The sequence below is a fragment of the Schistocerca cancellata genome, chromosome 2 (assembly GCF_023864275.1).
Source record: "Schistocerca cancellata isolate TAMUIC-IGC-003103 chromosome 2, iqSchCanc2.1, whole genome shotgun sequence".
Taxonomy (NCBI): Eukaryota; Metazoa; Arthropoda; class Insecta; order Orthoptera; family Acrididae; genus Schistocerca; species Schistocerca cancellata.
In genome coordinates, this window is record NC_064627.1 from 952,407,984 (window position 1) to 952,427,470 (window position 19,487).

The 19,487-nt window shown below is 48.4% G+C and overlaps 23 non-coding genes across 23 annotated transcripts; 17 read left to right on the forward strand and 6 right to left on the reverse strand.

The window, feature by feature from the left end:
• Window positions 1-80: 80 nt before the first annotated feature.
• Trnaq-uug (transfer RNA glutamine (anticodon UUG)) lies at window positions 81-152 on the forward strand. The gene has a single exon. It is a non-coding gene; the product is annotated as a tRNA-Gln (tRNA).
• Window positions 153-658: 506 nt separating this feature from the next.
• Trnap-ugg (transfer RNA proline (anticodon UGG)) lies at window positions 659-730 on the reverse strand. Its single transcript has one exon. It is a non-coding gene; the product is annotated as a tRNA-Pro (tRNA).
• A 557-nt stretch (window positions 731-1,287) lies between these two features.
• Window positions 1,288-1,359, forward strand: Trnaq-uug (transfer RNA glutamine (anticodon UUG)). Its single transcript has one exon. It is a non-coding gene; the product is annotated as a tRNA-Gln (tRNA).
• Window positions 1,360-2,494: 1,135 nt separating this feature from the next.
• Window positions 2,495-2,566, forward strand: Trnaq-uug (transfer RNA glutamine (anticodon UUG)). The gene has a single exon. It is a non-coding gene; the product is annotated as a tRNA-Gln (tRNA).
• A 506-nt stretch (window positions 2,567-3,072) lies between these two features.
• On the reverse strand, window positions 3,073-3,144 carry Trnap-ugg (transfer RNA proline (anticodon UGG)). Its single transcript has one exon. It is a non-coding gene; the product is annotated as a tRNA-Pro (tRNA).
• A 557-nt stretch (window positions 3,145-3,701) lies between these two features.
• Window positions 3,702-3,773, forward strand: Trnaq-uug (transfer RNA glutamine (anticodon UUG)). Its single transcript has one exon. It is a non-coding gene; the product is annotated as a tRNA-Gln (tRNA).
• Window positions 3,774-4,908: 1,135 nt separating this feature from the next.
• Trnaq-uug (transfer RNA glutamine (anticodon UUG)) lies at window positions 4,909-4,980 on the forward strand. The gene has a single exon. It is a non-coding gene; the product is annotated as a tRNA-Gln (tRNA).
• Window positions 4,981-6,115: 1,135 nt separating this feature from the next.
• Trnaq-uug (transfer RNA glutamine (anticodon UUG)) lies at window positions 6,116-6,187 on the forward strand. The gene has a single exon. It is a non-coding gene; the product is annotated as a tRNA-Gln (tRNA).
• A 1,135-nt stretch (window positions 6,188-7,322) lies between these two features.
• Trnaq-uug (transfer RNA glutamine (anticodon UUG)) lies at window positions 7,323-7,394 on the forward strand. Its single transcript has one exon. It is a non-coding gene; the product is annotated as a tRNA-Gln (tRNA).
• Window positions 7,395-8,529: 1,135 nt separating this feature from the next.
• On the forward strand, window positions 8,530-8,601 carry Trnaq-uug (transfer RNA glutamine (anticodon UUG)). The gene has a single exon. It is a non-coding gene; the product is annotated as a tRNA-Gln (tRNA).
• Window positions 8,602-9,736: 1,135 nt separating this feature from the next.
• Trnaq-uug (transfer RNA glutamine (anticodon UUG)) lies at window positions 9,737-9,808 on the forward strand. Its single transcript has one exon. It is a non-coding gene; the product is annotated as a tRNA-Gln (tRNA).
• A 1,135-nt stretch (window positions 9,809-10,943) lies between these two features.
• Trnaq-uug (transfer RNA glutamine (anticodon UUG)) lies at window positions 10,944-11,015 on the forward strand. The gene has a single exon. It is a non-coding gene; the product is annotated as a tRNA-Gln (tRNA).
• Window positions 11,016-11,521: 506 nt separating this feature from the next.
• Window positions 11,522-11,593, reverse strand: Trnap-ugg (transfer RNA proline (anticodon UGG)). Its single transcript has one exon. It is a non-coding gene; the product is annotated as a tRNA-Pro (tRNA).
• Window positions 11,594-12,150: 557 nt separating this feature from the next.
• Trnaq-uug (transfer RNA glutamine (anticodon UUG)) lies at window positions 12,151-12,222 on the forward strand. The gene has a single exon. It is a non-coding gene; the product is annotated as a tRNA-Gln (tRNA).
• Window positions 12,223-12,728: 506 nt separating this feature from the next.
• Trnap-ugg (transfer RNA proline (anticodon UGG)) lies at window positions 12,729-12,800 on the reverse strand. Its single transcript has one exon. It is a non-coding gene; the product is annotated as a tRNA-Pro (tRNA).
• Window positions 12,801-13,357: 557 nt separating this feature from the next.
• Window positions 13,358-13,429, forward strand: Trnaq-uug (transfer RNA glutamine (anticodon UUG)). Its single transcript has one exon. It is a non-coding gene; the product is annotated as a tRNA-Gln (tRNA).
• Window positions 13,430-14,564: 1,135 nt separating this feature from the next.
• On the forward strand, window positions 14,565-14,636 carry Trnaq-uug (transfer RNA glutamine (anticodon UUG)). The gene has a single exon. It is a non-coding gene; the product is annotated as a tRNA-Gln (tRNA).
• A 1,135-nt stretch (window positions 14,637-15,771) lies between these two features.
• On the forward strand, window positions 15,772-15,843 carry Trnaq-uug (transfer RNA glutamine (anticodon UUG)). Its single transcript has one exon. It is a non-coding gene; the product is annotated as a tRNA-Gln (tRNA).
• A 506-nt stretch (window positions 15,844-16,349) lies between these two features.
• Window positions 16,350-16,421, reverse strand: Trnap-ugg (transfer RNA proline (anticodon UGG)). Its single transcript has one exon. It is a non-coding gene; the product is annotated as a tRNA-Pro (tRNA).
• A 557-nt stretch (window positions 16,422-16,978) lies between these two features.
• Trnaq-uug (transfer RNA glutamine (anticodon UUG)) lies at window positions 16,979-17,050 on the forward strand. The gene has a single exon. It is a non-coding gene; the product is annotated as a tRNA-Gln (tRNA).
• A 506-nt stretch (window positions 17,051-17,556) lies between these two features.
• On the reverse strand, window positions 17,557-17,628 carry Trnap-ugg (transfer RNA proline (anticodon UGG)). The gene has a single exon. It is a non-coding gene; the product is annotated as a tRNA-Pro (tRNA).
• A 557-nt stretch (window positions 17,629-18,185) lies between these two features.
• On the forward strand, window positions 18,186-18,257 carry Trnaq-uug (transfer RNA glutamine (anticodon UUG)). The gene has a single exon. It is a non-coding gene; the product is annotated as a tRNA-Gln (tRNA).
• Window positions 18,258-19,392: 1,135 nt separating this feature from the next.
• On the forward strand, window positions 19,393-19,464 carry Trnaq-uug (transfer RNA glutamine (anticodon UUG)). The gene has a single exon. It is a non-coding gene; the product is annotated as a tRNA-Gln (tRNA).
• The last annotated feature ends 23 nt before the right edge of the window (window positions 19,465-19,487 follow it).

The window sequence follows — 19,487 nt, forward strand, 5'->3', positions numbered from 1 at the left end:
AGGACGCTACTTGAAATAACATCGCATCTCATCGGCTTAATGACATGATGCTACTGAACTGAAGACAGCTACAGGCATCCGGTTCCATGGTGTAATGGTTAGCACTCTGGACTTTGAATCCAGCGATCCGAGTTCGAGTCTCGGTGGAACCTGACGCTGTGTTTTGCGCTCGTTTCTAGAAATGTGTACGAGCCGGAAGTTGGAATTGTATATGCAGAATTTTAGCTAGGATCATGTAACGCAAATTGTTAATAGCATTCCACACGTGAATGGGGAACGCTCCAAATGCTTATGCTTTTGATACTAGGATTAATAACGGAACGAAAGGGGTTCAACTGCGAGAAGACGCCCTCTGCTGTTTCTCCCAGCAGGAAAGACATCTCTCCGTTTTGGGTGCTTCATGCGCATGCATTTAACAAACGTGCATGCGATGTACTAGTTCCTGGGAAACGAATAGAATCGCTGTACGTGCCAGTCTTTACGTATAGATATAAGTGAGCGAAGACGGCTTAATCCTGCCACGTAGATTGCTTTCCACATGACGCACTTGCCAGTCTCTTGGGCCGGTGGCCCACATGCAGTTTGTCCTGTTGCGTGGCTTACTTTCAGAGACTCGCAAGTTTAACGTAGTTTTTAGTTGTCGCGAAAGTGAAAAGTAGGGCCTGTCCGGGTTTTGAACCCGGGACCTCCTGCACCCAAAGCAGGAATCATACCCCTAGACGAACAGGCCGCACAAGGAAGCATGTCTGCACCCCGCCACCTACTGACATCTTGCCGCACTTGCTAGTTGCAGCATACAATCTGGACCATATTCTCAAAGAGCTTTCTTAATCCGACACCCACAACATGAGCTGTGCTGAACACCAGTGTATGTGAATGCTCAAAGAGTTGCTAGAGTTGTGTGTCAGTATTTCGACCGTGTGAAGTGCAAATGTTATCGTGTCACGCACTATCCGCCCACTACGTAGCGTTCTGTGTCAGCACGCAGTTTTCGCCAGTACTCTGTGTCCATAGCTGTTTCCATAGCTAGGCTGCTTCCAGCACAATGCATGCACCATACGAAAGTGGCCGTTGCGCGATTTTGATTACCTGAGCCTTCGACATCACTTGATGTACGAATACTGGCAAGAATTCTTGCTACATTCGAAGGTGCACCTTCCACTTTCAGCCTACTTGGTTGCTTCATTTGCCACGCAAACACTTCCTGAGGACGCTACATGAAATAACATCGCATCTCATCGGCTTAATGACATGATGCTACTGAACTGAAGACCGCTACAGGCATCCGGTTCCATGGTGTAATGGTTAGCACTCTGGACTTTGAATCCAGCGATCCGAGTTCGAGTCTCGGTGGAACCTGACGCTGTGTTTTGCGCTCGTTTCTAGAAATGTGTACGAGCCGGTAGTTGGAATTGTATATGCAGAATTTTAGCTAGGATCATGTAACGCAAATTGTTAATAGCAGTCCACACGTGAATGGGGAACGCTCCAAATGCTTATGCTTTTGATACTAGGATTAATAACGGAACGAAAGGGGTTCAACTGCGAGAAGACGCCCTCAGCTGTTTCTCCCAGCAGGAAAGACATCTCTCCGTTTTGGGTGCTGCATGCGCATGCATTTAACAAACGTGCATGCGATGTACTAGTTCCTGGGAAACGAATAGAATCGCTGTACGTGCCAGTCTTTACGTATAGATATAAGTGAGCGAAGACGGCTTAATCCTGCCACGTAGATTGCTTTCCACATGACGCACTTGCCAGTCTCTTGGGCCGGTGGCCCACATGCAGTTTGTCCTGTTGCGTGGCTTACTTTCAGAGACTCGCATGTTTAACGTAGTGTTTGGTTGTCGCGAAACTGAAAAGTAGGGCCTGTGCGGGTTATGAACCCGGAACCTTCTGCACCCAAAGCATGAATCATACCCCTAGACCAACAGGCTGCCCAAGGAAGCACGTCTGCACCCCGCCACCTACTGACATCTTGCCGCACTTGCTAGTTGCAGCATACAATCTGGACCATATTCTCAAAGAGCTTTCTTAATCCGACACCCACAACATGAGCTGTGCTGAACACCAGTGTATGTGAATGCTCAAAGAGCTGCTAGAGTTGTGTGTCAGTTTTTCGACCGTGTGAAGTGCAAATGTTATCGTGTCACGCACTATCCGCCCACTACGTAGCGTTCTGTGTCAGCACGCAGTTTTCGCCAGTACTCTGTGTCCATAGCTGTTTCCATAGCTAGGCTGCTTCCAGCACAATGCATGCACCATACGAAAGTGGCCGTTGCGCGATTTTGATTACCTGAGCCTTCGACATCACTTGATGTACGAATACTGGCAAGAATTCTTGCTACATTCGAAGGTGCACCTTCCACTTTCAGCCTACTTGGTTGCTTCATTTGCCACGCAAACACTTCCTGAGGACGCTACTTGAAATAACATCGCATCTCATCGGCTTAATGACATGATGCTACTGAACTGAAGACAGCTACAGGCATCCGGTTCCATGGTGTAATGGTTAGCACTCTGGACTTTGAATCCAGCGATCCGAGTTCGAGTCTCGGTGGAACCTGACGCTGTGTTTTGCGCTCGTTTCTAGAAATGTGTACGAGCCGGAAGTTGGAATTGTATATGCAGAATTTTAGCTAGGATCATGTAACGCAAATTGTTAATAGCATTCCACACGTGAATGGGGAACGCTCCAAATGCTTATGCTTTTGATACTAGGATTAATAACGGAACGAAAGGGGTTCAACTGCGAGAAGACGCCCTCAGCTGTTTCTCCCAGCAGGAAAGACATCTCTCCGTTTTGGGTGCTGCATGCGCATGCATTTAACAAACGTGCATGCGATGTACTAGTTCCTGGGAAACGAATAGAATCGCTGTACGTGCCAGTCTTTACGTATAGATATAAGTGAGCGAAGACGGCTTAATCCTGCCACGTAGATTGCTTTCCACATGACGCACTTGCCAGTCTCTTGGGCCGGTGGCCCACATGCAGTTTGTCCTGTTGCGTGGCTTACTTTCAGAGACTCGCAAGTTTAACGTAGTTTTTGGTTGTCGCGAAAGTGAAAAGTAGGGCCTGTCCGGGTTTTGAACCCGGGACCTCCTGCACCCAAAGCAGGAATCATACCCCTAGACCAACAGGCCGCACAAGGAAGCACGTCTGCACACCGCCACCTACTGACATCTTGCCGCACTTGCTAGTTGCAGCATACAATCTGGACCATATTCTCAAAGAGCTTTCTTAATCCGACACCCACAACATGAGCTGTGCTGAACACCAGTGTATGTGAATGCTCAAAGAGTTGCTAGAGTTGTGTGTCAGTATTTCGACCGTGTGAAGTGCAAATGTTATCGTGTCACGCACTATCCGCCCACTACGTAGCGTTCTGTGTCAGCACGCAGTTTTCGCCAGTACTCTGTGTCCATAGCTGTTTCCATAGCTAGGCTGCTTCCAGCACAATGCATGCACCATACGAAAGTGGCCGTTGCGCGATTTTGATTACCTGAGCCTTCGACATCACTTGATGTACGAATACTGGCAAGAATTCTAGCTACATTCGAAGGTGCACCTTCCACTTTCAGCCTACTTGGTTGCTTCATTTGCCACGCAAACACTTCCTGAGGACGCTACATGAAATAACATCGCATCTCATCGGCTTAATGACATGATGCTACTGAACTGAAGACCGCTACAGGCATCCGGTTCCATGGTGTAATGGTTAGCACTCTGGACTTTGAATCCAGCGATTCGAGTTCGAGTCTCGGTGGAACCTGACGCTGTGTTTTGCGCTCGTTTCTAGAAATGTGTACGAGCCGGTAGTTGGAATTGTATATGCAGAATTTTAGCTAGGATCATGTAACGCAAATTGTTAATAGCAGTCCACACGTGAATGGGGAACGCTCCAAATGCTTATGCTTTTGATACTAGGATTAATAACGGAACGAAAGGGGTTCAAGTGCGAGAAGACGCCCTCAGCTGTTTCTCCCAGCAGGAAAGACATCTCTCCGTTTTGGGTGCTGCATGCGCATGCATTTAACAAACGTGCATGCGATGTACTAGTTCCTGGGAAACGAATAGAATCGCTGTACGTGCCAGTCTTTACGTATAGATATAAGTGAGCGAAGACGGCTTAATCCTGCCACGTAGATTGCTTTCCACATGACGCACTTGCCAGTCTCCTGGGCCGGTGGCCCACATGCAGTTTGTCCTGTTGCGTGGCTTACTTTCAGAGACTCGCATGTTTAACGTAGTGTTTGGTTGTCGCGAAACTGAAAAGTAGGGCCTGTGCGGGTTATGAACCCGGAACCTCCTGCACCCAAAGCATGAATCATACCCCTAGACCAACAGGCTGCCCAAGGAAGCACGTCTGCACCCCGCCACCTACTGACATCTTGCCGCACTTGCTAGTTGCAGCATACAATCTGGACCATATTCTCAAAGAGCTTTCTTAATCCGACACCCACAACATGAGCTGTGCTGAACACCAGTGTATGTGAATGCTCAAAGAGCTGCTAGAGTTGTGTGTCAGTATTTCGACCGTGTGAAGTGCAAATGTTATCGTGTCACGCACTATCCGCCCACTACGTAGCGTTCTGTGTCAGCACGCAGTTTTCGCCAGTACTCTGTGTCCATAGCTGTTTCCATAGCTAGGCAGCTTCCAGCACAATGCATGCACCATACGAAAGTGGCCGTTGCGCGATTTTGATTACCTGAGCCTTCGACATCACTTGATGTACGAATACTGGCAAGAATTCTTGCTACATTCGAAGGTGCACCTTCCACTTTCAGCCTACCTGGTTGCTTCATTTGCCACGCAAACACTTCCTGAGGACGCTACATGAAATAACATCGCATCTCATCGGCTTAATGACATGATGCTACTGAACTGAAGACCGCTACAGGCATCCGGTTCCATGGTGTAATGGTTAGCACTCTGGACTTTGAATCCAGCGATCCGAGTTCGAGTCTCGGTGGAACCTGACGCTGTGTTTTGCGCTCGTTTCTAGAAATGTGTACGAGCCGGTAGTTGGAATTGTATATGCAGAATTTTAGCTAGGATCATGTAACGCAAATTGTTAATAGCAGTCCACACGTGAATGGGGAACGCTCCAAATGCTTATGCTTTTGATACTAGGATTAATAACGGAACGAAAGGGGTTCAAGTGCGAGAAGACGCCCTCAGCTGTTTCTCCCAGCAGGAAAGACATCTCTCCGTTTTGGGTGCTGCATGCGCATGCATTTAACAAACGTGCATGCGATGTACTAGTTCCTGGGAAACGAATAGAATCGCTGTACGTGCCAGTCTTTACGTATAGATATAAGTGAGCGAAGACGGCTTAATCCTGCCACGTAGATTGCTTTCCACATGACGCACTTGCCAGTCTCTTGGGCCGGTGGCCCACATGCAGTTTGTCCTGTTGCGTGGCTTACTTTCAGAGACTCGCATGTTTAACGTAGTGTTTGGTTGTCGCGAAACTGAAAAGTAGGGCCTGTGCGGGTTATGAACCCGGAACCTCCTGCACCCAAAGCATGAATCATACCCCTAGACCAACAGGCTGCCCAAGGAAGCACGTCTGCACCCCGCCACCTACTGACATCTTGCCGCACTTGCTAGTTGCAGCATACAATCTGGACCATATTCTCAAAGAGCTTTCTTAATCCGACACCCACAACATGAGCTGTGCTGAACACCAGTGTATGTGAATGCTCAAAGAGCTGCTAGAGTTGTGTGTCAGTATTTCGACCGTGTGAAGTGCAAATGTTATCGTGTCACGCACTATCCGCCCACTACGTAGCGTTCTGTGTCAGCACGCAGTTTTCGCCAGTACTCTGTGTCCATAGCTGTTTCCATAGCTAGGCAGCTTCCAGCACAATGCATGCACCATACGAAAGTGGCCGTTGCGCGATTTTGATTACATGAGCCTTCGACATCACTTGATGTACGAATACTGGCAAGAATTCTTGCTACATTCGAAGGTGCACCTTCCACTTTCAGCCTACCTGGTTGCTTCATTTGCCACGCAAACACTTCCTGAGGACGCTACATGAAATAACATCGCATCTCATCGGCTTAATGACATGATGCTACTGAACTGAAGACCGCTACAGGCATCCGGTTCCATGGTGTAATGGTTAGCACTCTGGACTTTGAATCCAGCGATCCGAGTTCGAGTCTCGGTGGAACCTGACGCTGTGTTTTGCGCTCGTTTCTAGAAATGTGTACGAGCCGGTAGTTGGAATTGTATATGCAGAATTTTAGCTAGGATCATGTAACGCAAATTGTTAATAGCAGTCCACACGTGAATGGGGAACGCTCCAAATGCTTATGCTTTTGATACTAGGATTAATAACGGAACGAAAGGGGTTCAACTGCGAGAAGACGCCCTCAGCTGTTTCTCCCAGCAGGAAAGACATCTCTCCGTTTTGGGTGCTGCATGCGCATGCATTTAACAAACGTGCATGCGATGTACTAGTTCCTGGGAAACGAATAGAATCGCTGTACGTGCCAGTCTTTACGTATAGATATAAGTGAGCGAAGTCGGCTTAATCCTGCCACGTAGATTGCTTTCCACATGACGCACTTGCCAGTCTCTTGGGCCGGTGGCCCACATGCAGTTTGTCCTGTTGCGTGGCTTACTTTCAGAGACTCGCAAGTTTAACGTAGTGTTTGGTTGTCGCGAAAGTGAAAAGTAGGGCCTGTCCGGGATATGAACCCGGAACCTCCTGCACCCAAAGCATGAATCATACCCCTAGACCAACAGGCTGCCCAAGGAAGCACGTCTGCACCCCGCCACCTACTGACATCTTGCCGCACTTGCTAGTTGCAGCATACAATCTGGACCATATTCTCAAAGAGCTTTCTTAATCCGACACCCACAACATGAGCTGTGCTGAACACCAGTGTATGTGAATGCTCAAAGAGCTGCTAGAGTTGTGTGTCAGTATTTCGACCGTGTGAAGTGCAAATGTTATCGTGTCACGCACTATCCGCCCACTACGTAGCGTTCTGTGTCAGCACGCAGTTTTCGCCAGTACTCTGTGTCCATAGCTGTTTCCATAGCTAGGCTGCTTCCAGCACAATGCATGCACCATACGAAAGTGGCCGTTGCGCGATTTTGATTACCTGAGCCTTCGACATCACTTGATGTACGAATACTGGCAAGAATTCTTGCTACATTCGAAGGTGCACCTTCCACTTTCAGCCTACCTGGTTGCTTCATTTGCCACGCAAACACTTCCTGAGGACGCTACATGAAATAACATCGCATCTCATCGGCTTAATGACATGATGCTACTGAACTGAAGACCGCTACAGGCATCCGGTTCCATGGTGTAATGGTTAGCACTCTGGACTTTGAATCCAGCGATCCGAGTTCGAGTCTCGGTGGAACCTGACGCTGTGTTTTGCGCTCGTTTCTAGAAATGTGTACGAGCCGGTAGTTGGAATTGTATATGCAGAATTTTAGCTAGGATCATGTAACGCAAATTGTTAATAGCAGTCCACACGTGAATGGGGAACGCTCCAAATGCTTATGCTTTTGATACTAGGATTAATAACGGAACGAAAGGGGTTCAACTGCGAGAAGCCGCCCTCAGCTGTTTCTCCCAGCAGGAAAGACATCTCTCCGTTTTGGGTGCTGCATGCGCATGCATTTAACAAACGTGCATGCGATGTACTAGTTCCTGGGAAACGAATAGAATCGCTGTACGTGCCAGTCTTTACGTATAGATATAAGTGAGCGAAGACGGCTTAATCCTGCCACGTAGATTGCTTTCCACATGACGCACTTGCCAGTCTCTTGGGCCGGTGGCCCACATGCAGTTTGTCCTGTTGCGTGGCTTACTTTCAGAGACTCGCATGTTTAACGTAGTGTTTGGTTGTCGCGAAACTGAAAAGTAGGGCCTGTGCGGGTTATGAACCCGGAACCTCCTGCACCCAAAGCATGAATCATACCCCTAGACCAACAGGCTGCCCAAGGAAGCACGTCTGCACCCCGCCACCTACTGACATCTTGCCGCACTTGCTAGTTGCAGCATACAATCTGGACCATATTCTCAAAGAGCTTTCTTAATCCGACACCCACAACATGAGCTGTGCTGAACACCAGTGTATGTGAATGCTCAAAGAGCTGCTAGAGTTGTGTGTCAGTATTTCGACCGTGTGAAGTGCAAATGTTATCGTGTCACGCACTATCCGCCCACTACGTAGCGTTCTGTGTCAGCACGCAGTTTTCGCCAGTACTCTGTGTCCATAGCTGTTTCCATAGCTAGGCTGCTTCCAGCACAATGCATGCACCATACGAAAGTGGCCGTTGCGCGATTTTGATTACCTGAGCCTTCGACATCACTTGATGTACGAATACTGGCAAGAATTCTTGCTACATTCGAAGGTGCACCTTCCACTTTCAGCCTACCTGGTTGCTTCATTTGCCACGCAAACACTTCCTGAGGACGCTACATGAAATAACATCGCATCTCATCGGCTTAATGACATGATGCTACTGAACTGAAGACCGCTACAGGCATCCGGTTCCATGGTGTAATGGTTAGCACTCTGGACTTTGAATCCAGCGATCCGAGTTCGAGTCTCGGTGGAACCTGACGCTGTGTTTTGCGCTCGTTTCTAGAAATGTGTACGAGCCGGTAGTTGGAATTGTATATGCAGAATTTTAGCTAGGATCATGTAACGCAAATTGTTAATAGCATTCCACACGTGAATGGGGAACGCTCCAAATGCTTATGCTTTTGATACTAGGATTAATAACGGAACGAAAGGGGTTCAACTGCGAGAAGACGCCCTCAGCTGTTTCTCCCAGCAGGAAAGACATCTCTCCGTTTTGGGTGCTGCATGCGCATGCATTTAACAAACGTGCATGCGATGTACTAGTTCCTGGGAAACGAATAGAATCGCTGTACGTGCCAGTCTTTACGTATAGATATAAGTGAGCGAAGTCGGCTTAATCCTGCCACGTAGATTGCTTTCCACATGACGCACTTGCCAGTCTCTTGGGCCGGTGGCCCACATGCAGTTTGTCCTGTTGCGTGGCTTACTTTCAGAGACTCGCAAGTTTAACGTAGTGTTTGGTTGTCGCGAAAGTGAAAAGTAGGGCCTGTCCGGGATATGAACCCGGAACCTCCGGCACCCAAAGCAGGAATCATACCCCTAGACCAACAGGCCGCACAAGGAAGCACGTCTGCACACCGCCACCTACTGACATCTTGCCGCACTTGCTAGTTGCAGCATACAATCTGGACCATATTCTCAAAGAGCTTTCTTAATCCGACACCCACAACATGAGCTGTGCTGAACACCAGTGTATGTGAATGCTCAAAGAGCTGCTAGAGTTGTGTGTCAGTATTTCGACCGTGTGAAGTGCAAATGTTATCGTGTCACGCACTATCCGCCCACTACGTAGCGTTCTGTGTCAGCACGCAGTTTTCGCCAGTACTCTGTGTCCATAGCTGTTTCCATAGCTAGGCTGCTTCCAGCACAATGCATGCACCATACGAAAGTGGCCGTTGCGCGATTTTGATTACCTGAGCCTTCGACATCACTTGATGTACGAATACTGGCAAGAATTCTTGCTACATTCGAAGGTGCACCTTCCACTTTCAGCCTACTTGGTTGCTTCATTTGCCACGCAAACACTTCCTGAGGACGCTACATGAAATAACATCGCATCTCATCGGCTTAATGACATGATGCTACTGAACTGAAGACCGCTACAGGCATCCGGTTCCATGGTGTAATGGTTAGCACTCTGGACTTTGAATCCAGCGATCCGAGTTCGAGGTTCGGTGGAACCTGACGCTGTGTTTTGCGCTCGTTTCTAGAAATGTGTACGAGCCGGTAGTTGGAATTGTATATGCAGAATTTTAGCTAGGATCATGTAACGCAAATTGTTAATAGCAGTCCACACGTGAATGGGGAACGCTCCAAATGCTTATGCTTTTGATACTAGGATTAATAACGGAACGAAAGGGGTTCAACTGCGAGAAGCCGCCCTCAGCTGTTTCTCCCAGCAGGAAAGACATCTCTCCGTTTTGGGTGCTGCATGCGCATGCATTTAACAAACGTGCATGCGATGTACTAGTTCCTGGGAAACGAATAGAATCGCTGTACGTGCCAGTCTTTACGTATAGATATAAGTGAGCGAAGACGGCTTAATCCTGCCACGTAGATTGCTTTCCACATGACGCACTTGCCAGTCTCTTGGGCCGGTGGCCCACATGCAGTTTGTCCTGTTGCGTGGCTTACTTTCAGAGACTCGCATGTTTAACGTAGTGTTTGGTTGTCGCGAAACTGAAAAGTAGGGCCTGTGCGGGTTATGAACCCGGAACCTCCTGCACCCAAAGCATGAATCATACCCCTAGACCAACAGGCTGCCCAAGGAAGCACGTCTGCACCCCGCCACCTACTGACATCTTGCCGCACTTGCTAGTTGCAGCATACAATCTGGACCATATTCTCAAAGAGCTTTCTTAATCCGACACCCACAACATGAGCTGTGCTGAACACCAGTGTATGTGAATGCTCAAAGAGCTGCTAGAGTTGTGTGTCAGTATTTCGACCGTGTGAAGTGCAAATGTTATCGTGTCACGCACTATCCGCCCACTACGTAGCGTTCTGTGTCAGCACGCAGTTTTCGCCAGTACTCTGTGTCCATAGCTGTTTCCATAGCTAGGCTGCTTCCAGCACAATGCATGCACCATACGAAAGTGGCCGTTGCGCGATTTTGATTACCTGAGCCTTCGACATCACTTGATGTACGAATACTGGCAAGAATTCTTGCTACATTCGAAGGTGCACCTTCCACTTTCAGCCTACCTGGTTGCTTCATTTGCCACGCAAACACTTCCTGAGGACGCTACATGAAATAACATCGCATCTCATCGGCTTAATGACATGATGCTACTGAACTGAAGACCGCTACAGGCATCCGGTTCCATGGTGTAATGGTTAGCACTCTGGACTTTGAATCCAGCGATCCGAGTTCGAGTCTCGGTGGAACCTGACGCTGTGTTTTGCGCTCGTTTCTAGAAATGTGTACGAGCCGGTAGTTGGAATTGTATATGCAGAATTTTAGCTAGGATCATGTAACGCAAATTGTTAATAGCAGTCCACACGTGAATGGGGAACGCTCCAAATGCTTATGCTTTTGATACTAGGATTAATAACGGAACGAAAGGGGTTCAACTGCGAGAAGACGCCCTCAGCTGTTTCTCCCAGCAGGAAAGACATCTCTCCGTTTTGGGTGCTGCATGCGCATGCATTTAACAAACGTGCATGCGATGTACTAGTTCCTGGGAAACGAATAGAATCGCTGTACGTGCCAGTCTTTACGTATAGATATAAGTGAGCGAAGTCGGCTTAATCCTGCCACGTAGATTGCTTTCCACATGACGCACTTGCCAGTCTCTTGGGCCGGTGGCCCACATGCAGTTTGTCCTGTTGCGTGGCTTACTTTCAGAGACTCGCAAGTTTAACGTAGTGTTTGGTTGTCGCGAAAGTGAAAAGTAGGGCCTGTCCGGGATATGAACCCGGAACCTCCTGCACCCAAAGCAGGAATCATACCCCTAGACCAACAGGCCGCACAAGGAAGCACGTCTGCACACCGCCACCTACTGACATCTTGCCGCACTTGCTAGTTGCAGCATACAATCTGGACCATATTCTCAAAGAGCTTTCTTAATCCGACACCCACAACATGAGCTGTGCTGAACACCAGTGTATGTGAATGCTCAAAGAGCTGCTAGAGTTGTGTGTCAGTATTTCGACCGTGTGAAGTGCAAATGTTATCGTGTCACGCACTATCCGCCCACTACGTAGCGTTCTGTGTCAGCACGCAGTTTTCGCCAGTACTCTGTGTCCATAGCTGTTTCCATAGCTAGGCTGCTTCCAGCACAATGCATGCACCATACGAAAGTGGCCGTTGCGCGATTTTGATTACCTGAGCCTTCGACATCACTTGATGTACGAATACTGGCAAGAATTCTTGCTACATTCGAAGGTGCACCTTCCACTTTCAGCCTACTTGGTTGCTTCATTTGCCACGCAAACACTTCCTGAGGACGCTACATGAAATAACATCGCATCTCATCGGCTTAATGACATGATGCTACTGAACTGAAGACCGCTACAGGCATCCGGTTCCATGGTGTAATGGTTAGCACTCTGGACTTTGAATCCAGCGATCCGAGTTCGAGGTTCGGTGGAACCTGACGCTGTGTTTTGCGCTCGTTTCTAGAAATGTGTACGAGCCGGTAGTTGGAATTGTATATGCAGAATTTTAGCTAGGATCATGTAACGCAAATTGTTAATAGCAGTCCACACGTGAATGGGGAACGCTCCAAATGCTTATGCCTTTGATACTAGGATTAATAACGGAACGAAAGGGGTTCAACTGCGAGAAGACGCCCTCAGCTGTTTCTCCCAGCAGGAAAGACATCTCTCCGTTTTGGGTGCTGCATGCGCATGCATTTAACAAACGTGCATGCGATGTACTAGTTCCTGGGAAACGAATAGAATCGCTGTACGTGCCAGTCTTTACGTATAGATATAAGTGAGCGAAGTCGGCTTAATCCTGCCACGTAGATTGCTTTCCACATGACGCACTTGCCAGTCTCTTGGGCCGGTGGCCCACATGCAGTTTGTCCTGTTGCGTGGCTTACTTTCAGAGACTCGCAAGTTTAACGTAGTGTTTGGTTGTCGCGAAAGTGAAAAGTAGGGCCTGTCCGGGATATGAACCCGGAACCTCCTGCACCCAAAGCAGGAATCATACCCCTAGACCAACAGGCCGCACAAGGAAGCACGTCTGCACACCGCCACCTACTGACATCTTGCCGCACTTGCTAGTTGCAGCATACAATCTGGACCATATTCTCAAAGAGCTTTCTTAATCCGACACCCACAACATGAGCTGTGCTGAACACCAGTGTATGTGAATGCTCAAAGAGCTGCTAGAGTTGTGTGTCAGTATTTCGACCGTGTGAAGTGCAAATGTTATCGTGTCACGCACTATCCGCCCACTACGTAGCGTTCTGTGTCAGCACGCAGTTTTCGCCAGTACTCTGTGTCCATAGCTGTTTCCATAGCTAGGCTGCTTCCAGCACAATGCATGCACCATACGAAAGTGGCCGTTGCGCGATTTTGATTACCTGAGCCTTCGACATCACTTGATGTACGAATACTGGCAAGAATTCTTGCTACATTCGAAGGTGCACCTTCCACTTTCAGCCTACTTGGTTGCTTCATTTGCCACGCAAACACTTCCTGAGGACGCTACATGAAATAACATCGCATCTCATCGGCTTAATGACATGATGCTACTGAACTGAAGACCGCTACAGGCATCCGGTTCCATGGTGTAATGGTTAGCACTCTGGACTTTGAATCCAGCGATCCGAGTTCGAGGTTCGGTGGAACCTGACGCTGTGTTTTGCGCTCGTTTCTAGAAATGTGTACGAGCCGGTAGTTGGAATTGTATATGCAGAATTTTAGCTAGGATCATGTAACGCAAATTGTTAATAGCAGTCCACACGTGAATGGGGAACGCTCCAAATGCTTATGCCTTTGATACTAGGATTAATAACGGAACGAAAGGGGTTCAACTGCGAGAAGACGCCCTCAGCTGTTTCTCCCAGCAGGAAAGACATCTCTCCGTTTTGGGTGCTGCATGCGCATGCATTTAACAAACGTGCATGCGATGTACTAGTTCCTGGGAAACGAATAGAATCGCTGTACGTGCCAGTCTTTACGTATAGATATAAGTGAGCGAAGACGGCTTAATCCTGCCACGTAGATTGCTTTCCACATGACGCACTTGCCAGTCTCTTGGGCCGGTGGCCCACATGCAGTTTGTCCTGTTGCGTGGCTTACTTTCAGAGACTCGCATGTTTAACGTAGTGTTTGGTTGTCGCGAAACTGAAAAGTAGGGCCTGTGCGGGTTATGAACCCGGAACCTCCTGCACCCAAAGCATGAATCATACCCCTAGACCAACAGGCTGCCCAAGGAAGCACGTCTGCACCCCGCCACCTACTGACATCTTGCCGCACTTGCTAGTTGCAGCATACAATCTGGACCATATTCTCAAAGAGCTTTCTTAATCCGACACCCACAACATGAGCTGTGCTGAACACCAGTGTATGTGAATGCTCAAAGAGCTGCTAGAGTTGTGTGTCAGTATTTCGACCGTGTGAAGTGCAAATGTTATCGTGTCACGCACTATCCGCCCACTACGTAGCGTTCTGTGTCAGCACGCAGTTTTCGCCAGTACTCTGTGTCCATAGCTGTTTCCATAGCTAGGCTGCTTCCAGCACAATGCATGCACCATACGAAAGTGGCCGTTGCGCGATTTTGATTACCTGAGCCTTCGACATCACTTGATGTACGAATACTGGCAAGAATTCTTGCTACATTCGAAGGTGCACCTTCCACTTTCAGCCTACCTGGTTGCTTCATTTGCCACGCAAACACTTCCTGAGGACGCTACATGAAATAACATCGCATCTCATCGGCTTAATGACATGATGCTACTGAACTGAAGACCGCTACAGGCATCCGGTTCCATGGTGTAATGGTTAGCACTCTGGACTTTGAATCCAGCGATCCGAGTTCGAGTCTCGGTGGAACCTGACGCTGTGTTTTGCGCTCGTTTCTAGAAATGTGTACGAGCCGGTAGTTGGAATTGTATATGCAGAATTTTAGCTAGGATCATGTAACGCAAATTGTTAATAGCAGTCCACACGTGAATGGGGAACGCTCCAAATGCTTATGCTTTTGATACTAGGATTAATAACGGAACGAAAGGGGTTCAACTGCGAGAAGCCGCCCTCAGCTGTTTCTCCCAGCAGGAAAGACATCTCTCCGTTTTGGGTGCTGCATGCGCATGCATTTAACAAACGTGCATGCGATGTACTAGTTCCTGGGAAACGAATAGAATCGCTGTACGTGCCAGTCTTTACGTATAGATATAAGTGAGCGAAGACGGCTTAATCCTGCCACGTAGATTGCTTTCCACATGACGCACTTGCCAGTCTCTTGGGCCGGTGGCCCACATGCAGTTTGTCCTGTTGCGTGGCTTACTTTCAGAGACTCGCATGTTTAACGTAGTGTTTGGTTGTCGCGAAACTGAAAAGTAGGGCCTGTGCGGGTTATGAACCCGGAACCTCCTGCACCCAAAGCATGAATCATACCCCTAGACCAACAGGCTGCCCAAGGAAGCACGTCCGCACCCCGCCACCTACTGACATCTTGCCGCACTTGCTAGTTGCAGCATACAATCTGGACCATATTCTCAAAGAGCTTTCTTAATCCGACACCCACAACATGAGCTGTGCTGAACACCAGTGTATGTGAATGCTCAAAGAGCTGCTAGAGTTGTGTGTCAGTATTTCGACCGTGTGAAGTGCAAATGTTATCGTGTCACGCACTATCCGCCCACTACGTAGCGTTCTGTGTCAGCACGCAGTTTTCGCCAGTACTCTGTGTCCATAGCTGTTTCCATAGCTAGGCTGCTTCCAGCACAATGCATGCACCATACGAAAGTGGCCGTTGCGCGATTTTGATTACCTGAGCCTTCGACATCACTTGATGTACGAATACTGGCAAGAATTCTTGCTACATTCGAAGGTGCACCTTCCACTTTCAGCCTACTTGGTTGCTTCATTTGCCACGCAAACACTTCCTGAGGACGCTACATGAAATAACATCGCATCTCATCGGCTTAATGACATGATGCTACTGAACTGAAGACCGCTACAGGCATCCGGTTCCATGGTGTAATGGTTAGCACTCTGGACTTTGAATCCAGCGATCCGAGTTCGAGTCTCGGTGGAACCTGACGCTGTGTTTTGCGCTCGTTTCTAGAAATGTGTACGAGCCGGTAGTTGGAATTGTATATGCAGAATTTTAGCTAGGATCATGTAACGCAAATTGTTAATAGCAGTCCACACGTGAATGGGGAACGCTCCAAATGCTTATGCTTTTGATACTAGGATTAATAACGGAACGAAAGGGGTTCAACTGCGAGAAGACGCCCTCAGCTGTTTCTCCCAGCAGGAAAGACATCTCTCCGTTTTGGGTGCTGCATGCGCATGCATTTAACAAACGTGCATGCGATGTACTAGTTCCTGGGAAACGAATAGAATCGCTGTACGTGCCAGTCTTTACGTATAGATATAAGTGAGCGAAGTCGGCTTAATCCTGCCACGTAGATTGCTTTTCACATGACGCACTTGCCAGTCTCTTGGGCCGGTGGCCCACATGCAGTTTGTCCTGTTGCGTGGCTTACTTTCAGAGACTCGCAAGTTTAACGTAGTGTTTGGTTGTCGCGAAAGTGAAAAGTAGGGCCTGTCCGGGATATGAACCCGGAACCTCCTGCACCCAAAGCAGGAATCATACCCCTAGACCAACAGGCCGCACGAGGAAGCACCTCTGCACACCGCCACCTACTGACATCTTGCCGCACTTGCTAGTTGCAGCATACAATCTGGACCATATTCTCAAAGAGCTTTCTTAATCCGACACCCACAACATGAGCTGTGCTGAACACCAGTGTATGTGAATGCTCAAAGAGCTGCTAGAGTTGTGTGTCAGTATTTCGACCGTGTGAAGTGCAAATGTTATCGTGTCACGCACTATCCGCCCACTACGTAGCGTTCTGTGTCAGCACGCAGTTTTCGCCAGTACTCTGTGTCCATAGCTGTTTCCATAGCTAGGCTGCTTCCAGCACAATGCATGCACCATACGAAAGTGGCCGTTGCGCGATTTTGATTACCTGAGCCTTCGACATCACTTGATGTACGAATACTGGCAAGAATTCTTGCTACATTCGAAGGTGCACCTTCCACTTTCAGCCTACTTGGTTGCTTCATTTGCCACGCAAACACTTCCTGAGGACGCTACATGAAATAACATCGCATCTCATCGGCTTAATGACATGATGCTACTGAACTGAAGACCGCTACAGGCATCCGGTTCCATGGTGTAATGGTTAGCACTCTGGACTTTGAATCCAGCGATCCGAGTTCGAGTCTCGGTGGAACCTGACGCTGTGTTTTGCGCTCGTTTCTAGAAATGTGTACGAGCCGGTAGTTGGAATTGTATATGCAGAATTTTAGCTAGGATCATGTAACGCAAATTGTTAATAGCATTCCACACGTGAATGGGGAACGCTCCAAATGCTTATGCTTTTGATACTAGGATTAATAACGGAACCAAAGGGGTTCAACTGCGAGAAGACGCCCTCAGCTGTTTCTCCCAGCAGGAAAGACATCTCTCCGTTTTGGGTGCTGCATGCGCATGCATTTAACAAACGTGCATGCGATGTACTAGTTCCTGGGAAACGAATAGAATCGCTGTACGTGCCAGTCTTTACGTATAGATATAAGTGAGCGAAGACGGCTTAATCCTGCCACGTAGATTGCTTTCCACATGACGCACTTGCCAGTCTCTTGGGCCGGTGGCCCACATGCAGTTTGTCCTGTTGCGTGGCTTACTTTCAGAGACTCGCAAGTTTAACGTAGTTTTTGGTTGTCGCGAAAGTGAAAAGTAGGGCCTGTCCGGGTTTTGAACCCGGGACCTCCTGCACCCAAAGCAGGAATCATACCCCTAGACCAACAGGCCGCACAAGGAAGCACGTCTGCACCCCGCCACCTACTGACATCTTGCCGCACTTGCTAGTTGCAGCATACAATCTGGACCATATTCTCAAAGAGCTTTCTTAATCCGACACCCACAACATGAGCTGTGCTGAACACCAGTGTATGTGAATGCTCAAAGAGTTGCTAGAGTTGTGTGTCAGTATTTCGACCGTGTGAAGTGCAAATGTTATCGTGTCACGCACTATCCGCCCACTACGTAGCGTTCTGTGTCAGCACGCAGTTTTCGCCAGTACTCTGTGTCCATTGCTGTTTCCATAGCTAGGCTGCTTCCAGCACAATGCATGCACCATACGAAAGTGGCCGTTGCGCGATTTTGATTACCTGAGCCTTCGACATCACTTGATGTACGAATACTGGCAAGAATTCTTGCTACATTCGAAGGTGCACCTTCCACTTTCAGCCTACTTGGTTGCTTCATTTGCCACGCAAACACTTCCTGAGGACGCTACATGAAATAACATCGCATCTCATCGGCTTAATGACATGATGCTACTGAACTGAAGACCGCTACAGGCATCCGGTTCCATGGTGTAATGGTTAGCACTCTGGACTTTGAATCCAGCGATCCGAGTTCGAGTCTCGGTGGAACCTGTCGCTGTGTTTTGCGCTCGTTTCTAGAAATGTGTACGAGCCGGTAGTTGGAATTGTATATGCAGAATTTTAGCTAGGATCATGTAACGCAAATTGTTAATAGCAGTCCACACGTGAATGGGGAACGCTCCAAATGCTTATGCTTTTGATACTAGGATTAATAACGGAACCAAAGGGGTTCAACTGCGAGAAGACGCCCTCAGCTGTTTCTCCCAGCAGGAAAGACATCTCTCCGTTTTGGGTGCTGCATGCGCATGCATTTAACAAACGTGCATGCGATGTACTAGTTCCTGGGAACCGAATAGAATCGCTGTACGTGCCAGTCTTTACGTATAGATATAAGTGAGCGAAGACGGCTTAATCCTGCCACGTAGATTGCTTTCCACATGACGCACTTGCCAGTCTCTTGGGCCGGTGGCCCACATGCAGTTTGTCCTGTTGCGTGGCTTACTTTCAGAGACTCGCAAGTTTAACGTAGTGTTTGGTTGTCGCGAAACTCAAAAGTAGGGCCTGTCCGGGATATGAACGCGGATCCTCCTGCACCCAAAGCAGGAATCATACCCCTAGACCAACAGGCCGCACAAGGAAGCACGTCAGCACCCCGCCACCTACTGACATCTTGCCGCACTTGCTAGTTGCAGCATACAATCTGGACCATATTCTCAAAGAGCTTTCTTAATCCGACACCCACAACATGAGCTGTGCTGAACACCAGTGTATGTGAATGCTCAAAGAGCTGCTAGAGTTGTGTGTCAGTATTTCGACCGTGTGAAGTGCAAATGTTATCGTGTCACGCACTATCCGCCCACTACGTAGCGTTCTGTGTCAGCACGCAGTTTTCGCCAGTACCCTGTGTCCATAGCTGTTTCCATAGCTAGGCTGCTTCCAGCACAATGCATGCACCATACGAAAGTGGCCGTTGCGCGATTTTGATTACCTGAGCCATCGACATCACTTGATGTACGAATACTGGCAAGAACTCTTGCTACATTCGAAGGTGCACCTTCCACTTTCAGCCTACTTGGTTGCTTCATTTGCCACGCAAACACTTCCTGAGGACGCTACATGAAATAACATCGCATCTAATCGGCTTAATGACATGATGCTACTGAACTGAAGACCGCCACAGGCATCCGGTTCCATGGTGTAATGGTTAGCACTCTGGACTTTGAATCCAGCGATCCGAGTTCGAGTCTCGGTGGAACCTGACGCTGTGTTGTTAATAGCAGT